The 8989-nt window shown below is 39.9% G+C and overlaps 1 long non-coding RNA gene across 1 annotated transcript; it reads left to right on the forward strand.

Annotated features, from left to right (window-relative positions):
* The first annotated feature begins 2497 nt into the window (after positions 1-2497).
* LOC135510176 (uncharacterized) lies at positions 2498-8609 on the forward strand. Its single transcript, XR_010451076.1, has 3 exons — positions 2498-3476; positions 5269-5340; positions 7878-8609. It is a non-coding gene; the product is annotated as an uncharacterized LOC135510176 (long non-coding RNA).
* Positions 8610-8989: the final 380 nt, after the last annotated feature.

Here is an 8989-nt window from a genome sequence, read left to right on the forward strand (position 1 = left end):
AAACTATTATTACAACTGATTAATAACTTTTATTAAAAATATTTGCACTATATATTACACTGATTAACTACACTATATATTACACTGATTAACTACACTATATATTACACTGATTAACTACACTATATATTACACTGGTTAACTACACTATACATTACACTGTTTAACTACACTATATATTACACTGGTTAACTACACTATATATTACACTGATTAACTACACTATATATTACACTGATTAACTACACTATATATTATAACTACACTATATATTACACTGACTAACTACACTATATATTACACTGATTAACTACACTATATATTACAACTGGTTAACTACACTATATATTACACTGGTTAACTACACTATATATGACACACTGATTAACTACACTATATATACACTGATTAACTACACTATATATTACACTATATATTACACTGGTTAACTACATATATTACACTGATTAACTACACTATATATTACACTGATTAACTACACTATATTACACTGATTAACTACACTATATATTACACTGATTAACTACACTATATATTACACTGATTAACTACACTATATATTACACTGATTAACTACACTATATATTACACTATATATTACACTATATATTACACTGATTAACTACACTATATATTACACTGGTTAACACTATATATTACACTATATATTATATTACACTGATTAACTACACTATATATTACACTGGTTAACTACACTATATATTACACTTAACTACACTATATATTACACTGGTTAACTACACTATATATTACACTGGTTAACTACACTATATATTACACTGATTAACTACACTATATATTACACTGGTTAACTACACTATATATTACACTGGTTAACTACACTATATATTACACTGATTAACTACACTATATATTACACTGATTAACTACACTATACATTACACTGATTAACTACACTATATATTACACTGATTAACTACACTATATTACACTGATTAACTACACTATATATTACACTGATTAACTACACTATATATTACACTGATTAATTACACTATATATTACACTGATTAACTACACTATAAATTACACTGATTAACTACACTATAAATACAAAGTATGTACAACTCTTTAAATTAGTAGATTCTATTTCAGCCACACCTGTTGCTGACAGGTGTATAAAATCAAGCACACAGCCATGCAATCTCCATAGACAAACATTGTCAGTAGAATGGCCTTACTGAAGAGCTCAGTGACTTTCAACGTTGCACTGTCTTAGGATGCCACCTTTCCAACAAGTCAGTTCATCAAGTTTCTGCCCTGCTGGAGCTGCCCCGGTCAACTGTAAGTGCTGTTATTGTGGAGTGGAAACATCTAGGAGCAAAAATGTGTCAGTCGTTTAGTGGTAGGCCACAGAATCTCACAGAATGGGACCGCCAAGTGTTGAAGGGCGTAAAAATCGTCTGTTCTCGGTTGCAACACTCACTACAGAGTTCCAAACTGCCTCTGGATGCAACATCAACACAATAACTGTTTGTCTGAAGCTTCATGAAATGGGTTTCCGTGGCCGAGCAGCCGCACACAAGCCTAAGATCACCATGCTCAATGCCAAGAGTCGGGTGGAGTGATGTAAAGCTCACCGCCATTGGACTCTGGACTAGTGGAAATACGTTCTCAGGAATGATGAATCACACTTCACCATCTGGCAGTCCGACAGATTAATTTGGGTTTGGCGGATGCCAGGAGAACGCTACCGCCCCAATGCATAGTGCCAACTGTAAAGTTTGGTGGAGGAGGAATACTGTTCTGGGGCTGTTTTTCATGGTTCGGGCCCCTTAGTCCCAGTGAAGGAAATCTTAACATTACAGCATTCAATGACATTCTAGACGATTCTGTGCTTCCAGGTTTATGGCAACAGTTTGGGGAAGGCCTTTCCTGTTTCAGTATGACAATGCCCCCGTGCACAAAGCGAGGTCCATATAGAAATGGTTTGTTGAGCTCGGTGTGGAAGAACTTGACTGGCCTGAACAGAGCCCTGACCTCAACCTCATCAAACACATTTGGTATGAATTGGAACGCCGACTGCGAGCCAGGCCTAATCGCCCGGCATCAATCCATCAATCAAATGTATTTATAAAGCCCTTTTTACATCAGCTGATGTCACAAAGTGCTGTACAGAAACCCAGCCTAAAACCCCAAACAGTAATCAATGCAGATGTAGAAGCACGGTGGCTAGGAAAAACTCCCTAGAAAGGCCAGAACCTAGGAAGAAACCAAGAGAGGAACCAGGCTATGAGGGGTGGCCAGTCCTCTTCTGGCTGTACTGGGAAGAGAGGAACCAGGCTCTGAGGGGTGACCAGTCCTCTACTGGCTGTACTGGGTAGACCAGAGGGCTCTGAACCAGGCTCTGAGGGGGGCTCTGACCAGTCCTCTACTGGCTGTACTGGGTAGAGAGGAACCAGGCTCTGGGAAGAGAGGAACCAGGCTCTGACCAGTCCTCTACTGGCTGTACTGGGTAGACCAGAGGAACCAGGCTCTGAGGGGGGACCAGTCCTCTACTGGCTGTACTGGGTAGACCAGAGGAACCAGGCTATGAGAGGTGGCCAGTCCTCTTCTGGCTGTACTGGGAAGAGAGGAACCAGGCTCTGAGGGGTGACCAGTCCTCTACTGGCTGTACTGGGTAGACCAGAGGAACCAGGCTCTGAGGGGGGACCAGTCCTCTACTGGCTGTACTGGGTAGACCAGAGGAACCAGGCTCTGAGGGGGACCAGTCCTCTACTGGCTGTACTGGGTAGAGAGGAACCAGGCTCTGAGGGGTGGCCAGTCCTCTACTGGCTGTACTGGGTAGACCAGAGGAACCAGGCTCTGAGGGGTGGCCTGTTTGACTCACGTTGGCCACGGTGAAGGAGAATCCAAAGTTTTGGTAGCGGGCCGTGTCGGTGGCATTGTATTGTCCTCAAAGCGAGCAAAGAAGTTGTGTTAATTTGTCTGGCAGCAAGACGCCGGCTGGCTTTCTTTTTGTAATCCGTGATTGACCGTAGACCCTGCCACATACCTCTTGTGTCTGAGCCATTGAAATACGACTCTAATTTGTCTCTATATTGACGCTTAGCACAACCAGGTGGACTGGGGACAGCAAGGAGTCATCAGGCCAGATTGTCCTGAGGCATGGTCCTAGGGCTCAGGTCCTCTGAGAGAAGAGAGAGAGGGAGACCTCACTAATGCTCTTGTGGCTGAATGGAGTCCCCACAGCAATGTTCCATCATCTAGTGGAAAGCCTTCCCAGAATAGTGGACTCCATATTCAACTCCATATTAATGCCCATGATTTTGTAATGAGATGTTCAATGAGCAGGTGTCCACATACTTTTGTTCATATAGTGTATAAATCTCATGATTCAATGATTATTTAATTATCACTATCTCACTATCTTTATTTAATTCTTACACCAGATGAACTCAAAGAAGAACTGAGTAAGTAGTGTGTGTCTTTGTTCACGTGTGTCTGTCATGTTAAGATAACTCACTAACATGTGTTTCTGACTATCTGTTCTTGTTCTGAAGAGACCATCTAAACCATCCACCATCTATCTGTTATATACAATTGATGGTCAGTTTATTGCAGTGCCTTGCGAAAGTATTCGGCCCCCTTGAACTTTGCGACCTTTTGCCACATTTCAGGCTTCAAACATAAAGATATAAAACTGTATTTTTTTGTGAAGAATCAACAACAAGTGGGACACAATCATGAAGTGGAACGATATTTCAAACTTTTTTAACAAATCAAAAACTGAAAAATTGGGCAGGCAAAATTATTCAGCCCCTTTACTTTCAGTGCAGCAAACTCTCTCCAGAAGTTCAGTGAAGATCTCTGAATGATCCAATGTTGACCTAAATGACTAATGATGATAAATACAATCCACCTGTGTGTAATCAAGTCTCCGTATAAATGCACCTGCACTGTGATAGTCTCAGAGGTCCGTTAAAAGCGCAGAGAGCATCATGAAGAACAAGGAACACACCAGGCAGGTCCGAGATACTGTTGTGAAGAAGTTTAAAGCCGGATTTTGATACAAAAAGATTTCCCAAGCTTTAAACATCCCAAGGAGCACTGTGCAAGCGATAATATTGAAATGGAAGGAGTATCAGACCACTGCAAATCTACCAAGACCTGGCCGTCCCTCTAAACTTTCAGCTCATACAAGGAGAAGACTGATCAGAGATGCAGCCAAGAGGCCCATGATCACTCTGGATGAACTGCAGAGATCTACAGCTGATGTGGGAGACTCTGTCCATAGGACAACAATCAGTCGTATATTGCACAAATATGGCCTTTATGGAAAAGTGGCAAGAAGAAAGCCATTTCTTAAAAATATCCATAAAAAGTGTTGTTTAAAGTTTGCCACAAGACACCTGGGAGACACACCAAACATTTGGAAGAAGGTGCTCTGGTCAGATGAAACCAAAATTGAACTTTTTGGCAACAATGCAAAACGTTATGTTTGGCGTAAAAGCAACACAGCTCATCACCAATCCCCACTGTCAAACATGGTGGTGGCAGCATCATGTTTTGGGCCTGCTTTTCTTCAGCAGGGACAGGGAAGATGGTTACAATTGATGGGAAGATGGATGGAGCCAAATACAGGACCATTCTGGAAGAAAACCTGATGGAGTCTGCAAAAGACCTGAGACTGGGACGGAGATTTGTCTTCCAACAAGACAATGATCCAAAACATAAAGCAAAATCTACAATGGAATGGTTCAAAAATAAACATATCCAGGTGTTAGAATGGCCAAGTCAAAGTCCAGACCTGAATCCAATCGAGAATCTGTGGAAAGAACTGAAAACTGCTGTTCACAAATGCTCTCCATCCAACCTCACTGAGCTCGAGCTGTTTTGCAAGGAGGAATGGGAAAAAATTCAGTCTCTCGATGTGCAAAACTGATAGAGACATACCCCAAGCGACTTACAGCTGTAATCGCAGCAAAAGGTGGCGCTACAAAGTATTAACTTAAGGGGGCTGAATCATTTTGCACGCCCAATTTTTCAGTTTTTGATTTGTTTAAAAAGTTTGAAATATCCCATAAATGTCGTTCCACTTCATGATTGTGTCCCACTTGTTGTTGATTCTTCACAAAAAAATACAGTTTTATATCTTTATGTTTGAAGCCTGAAATGTGGCAAAAGGTCGCAAAGTTCAAGGGGGCCGAATACTTTCGCAAGGCACTGTATGTATTATATCTGACTCTCTGTTCTTGTCCTCAGAGGAAGCTAGAGAGATCCAATCCCTCTCCACCTCTCCAGGAGGTCAACAGGAAACACAGACTCCTTCCCAAAGTAATCAGTCTTTATGATTCTAATGTTTCTACAATTACTGGTCAGTCTGTCTGTCTGGTCAGTTTATTATATCTCTCTGTCTGGTCAGGTTATTATCTCTCTCTGTCTGGTCAGTTTATTATATCTCTCTGTCTGGTCAGGTTATTATATCTCTCTGTCTGGTCAGGTTATTATATCTCTCTGTCTGGTCAGTTTATTATCTCTCTCTGTCTGGTCAGTCTGTCTGTCTGGTCAGTTTATTATCTCTCTGTCTGGTCAGTTTATTATATATCTCTCTGTCTGGTCAGTTTATTATATATCTCTGTCTGGTCAGTTTATTATATCTCTCTGTCTGGTCAGTTTATTATATCTCTGTCTGTCTGGTCAGTTTATTATATCTCTCTCTGTCTGTCTGGTCAGTTTATTATATCTCTCTGTTTATTATCTCTCTCTCTCTGTCTGGTCAGTTTATTATATCTCTCTGTCTGGTCAGTTTATTATATCTCTCTGTCTGGTCAGTTTATTATCTCTGTGTCTGGTCAGGTTATTATATCTCTCTGTCTGGTCAGTTTATTATATCTCTCTGTCTGGTCAGTTTATTATATCTCTCTGTCTGGTCAGTTTATTATATATCTCTCTGTCTGGTCAGTTTATTATATCTCTCTGTCTGGTCAGGTTATTATATCTCTCTGTCTGGTCAGTTTATTATATCTCTGTCTGGTCAGTTTATTATATCTCTCTGTCTGGTCAGTTTATTATATCTCTCTGTCTGGTCAGTTTATTATCTCTCTCTCTGGTCTCTCTCTGTCTGGTCAGTTTATTATATCTCTCTGTCTGGTCAGTTTATTATCTCTCTTTATTATATCTCTCTGTCTGGTCAGTTTATTATATCTCTCTGCTGTCTGGTCAGTTTATATTATATCTCTGTCTGGTCTGTCTGTCAGTTTATTATATCTCTGGTCAGTTTATTATATCTGTCTGGTCAGTTTATTATCTCTCTCTCTTTGTCTGGTCAGTTTATTATCTCTCTCTGTTTGGTCAGTTTATTATATCTCTCTCTCTGTCTGGTCAGTTTATTATATCTCTCTGTCTGGTCAGTTTATTATATCTCTCTCTCTCTCTGTCTGGTCAGTTTATTATATCTCTCTGTCTCTGTCTGGTCAGTTTATTATATCTCTCTGTCTGGTCAGTTTATTATATCTCTGTCTGGTCTCTCTCTCTCTCTGTCTTCAGTTTATTATATATCTCTGTCTGGTCAGTTTATTATATCTCTCTGTCTGGTCAGTTTATTATATCTCTCTCTCTCTCTCTGTCTGGTCTTTATTATATCTCTCTCTGTCTGGTCAGTTTATTATATCTCTCTCTGTCTGGTCAGTTTATTATATCTCTCTCTCAGTTTATTATATCTCTGTCTGGTCAGTTTATTATATCTCTCTCTCTGGTCTCTCTCTGTCTGGTCAGTTTATTATATCTCTCTGTCTGGTCAGTTTATTATATCTCTGTCTCTCTCTGTCTGGTCAGTTTATTATATATCTCTGCCTGGTCAGTTTATTATCTCTCTCTCTTTGTCTGGTCAGTTTATTATCTCTCTCTCTGTCTGGTCAGTTTATTATATCTATCTCTGTCTGGTCAGTTTATTATATCTCTCTGTCTGGTCAGTTTATTATATCTCTGTCTCTCTCTGTCTGGTCAGTTTATTATATCTCTCTCTGTCTGGTCAGTTTATTATCTGTTTACAGTTTATTATATCTCTCTCTGTCTGGTCAGTTTATTATATCTCTCTGTCTGGTCAGTTTATTATCTCTCTCTCTCTCTCTCTCTCTCTCTCTCTCTCTCTCTCTCTCTCTGTCTGGTCAGTTTATTATATATCTCTGCCTGGTCAGTTTATTATATCTCTGTCTCTCTCTGTCTGGTCAGTTTATTATATCTCTCTCTGTCTGGTCAGTTTACAGTTTATTATCTCTCTCTCTCTGTCTGGTCAGTTTATTATATCTCTCTGTCTGGTCAGTTTATTATATCTCTCTGTCTGGTCAGTTTATTATCTCTCTCTCTCTGTCTGGTCAGTTTATTATATCTCTCTGTCTGGTCAGTTTATTATCTCTCTCTCTCTCTCTCTGTCTGGTCAGTTTATTATCTCTCTCTCTGTCTGGTCAGTTTATTTTATTATATCTCTCTGTCTGGTCAGTTTATTATCTCTATCTCAGTCTATTATATCTCTCTTGTCTGGTCAGTTTATTATATCTCTCTCTGTCTGGTCAGTTTACAGTTTATTATCTCTCTCTCTCTGTCTGGTCAGTTTATTATATCTCTCTCTCTGGTCAGTTTATTATATCTCTCTGTCTGGTCAGTTTATTATCTCTCTCTGTCTGGTCAGTTTATTATCTCTCTCTCTCTCTCTGGTCTTATTATGTCTGGTCAGTTTATTATCTCTCTCTCTCTCTCTCTGTCTGGTCAGTTTATTATCTCTCTCTCTCTCTGTCTGGTCAGTTTATTATCTCTCTCTCTCTCTCTCTGTCTGGTCAGGTTATTCTGATGTTGTTCCTTTCTATCTTTAATAGAGTCTGAGAGGATTGAAGGGATTAAGTATTTTCCAGGGAGGAAGTCTGCTCCTGGTTCAGGGAGGAAGTCAGCTCCTGGTTCAGGGGGGAAGTCTGTTCTGGAGATGGAGACTTTACTGGCTGCTGGACCACAGAATGATGATCTGGATGAGATGGAGAGGGGAGGAAGAGTTACTATAGACAATAACTCTATGCTATAGGGTTACTATAGAGGGACTATAACTCTATGCTATAGGGTTACTATAGAGAGACTATAACTATAGAGCTGAGTTACTATAGAGAGACTATAACTATATGCTATAGGGTTACTATAGAGAGACTATAACTATAGAGCTGAGTTACTATAGAGAGACTATAACTATATGCTATAGGGTTACTATAGAGAGACTATAACTATATGCTATAGGGTTACTATAGAGAGACTATAACTTTCTATAGAGACCTGTCCCACCTAACAAAGCTGGGTTATTATAGAGAGACTATAACTATAGAGCTGAATGGAATAATGGACTAATGTCTCATTATTGTAATGTATCAGGTATATCAACCAGACCACAGGACTAATGTCTCCTGGTACAGACTCTCTTATGTCCAGTACCTGATCATCAGGTATATCATCCAGACCACAGGACTAATGTCTCCTGTTACAGACTCTCTTATGTCCAGTACCTGATCATCAGGTATATCAACCAGACCACAGGACTAATGTCTCCTGTTACAGACTCTCTTATGTCCAGTACCTGATCATCTATATCAATAGACCACAGGACTAATGTCTCCTGGTACAGACTCTCTTATGTCCAGTACCTGATCATCAGGTATATCAACCAGACCACAGGACTAATGTCTCCTGGTACAGACTCTCTTATGTCCAGTACCTGATCATCAGGTATATCAGCCAGACTAATGTCTCCTGTTACAGACTCTCTTATGTCCAGTACCTGATCATCAGGTATATCAACCAGACCACAGGACTAATGTCTCCTGGTACAGACTCTCTTATGTCCAGTACCTGATCATCAGGTATATCAACCAGACCACAGGACTAATGTCTCCTGTTACAGACTCTCTTATGTCCAGTACCTGATCATCAGGTATATCAACCAGACCAC

The sequence above is a fragment of the Oncorhynchus masou genome, chromosome 23 (genome assembly GCF_036934945.1).
Source record: "Oncorhynchus masou masou isolate Uvic2021 chromosome 23, UVic_Omas_1.1, whole genome shotgun sequence".
Classification (NCBI taxonomy): domain Eukaryota; kingdom Metazoa; phylum Chordata; class Actinopteri; order Salmoniformes; family Salmonidae; genus Oncorhynchus; species Oncorhynchus masou.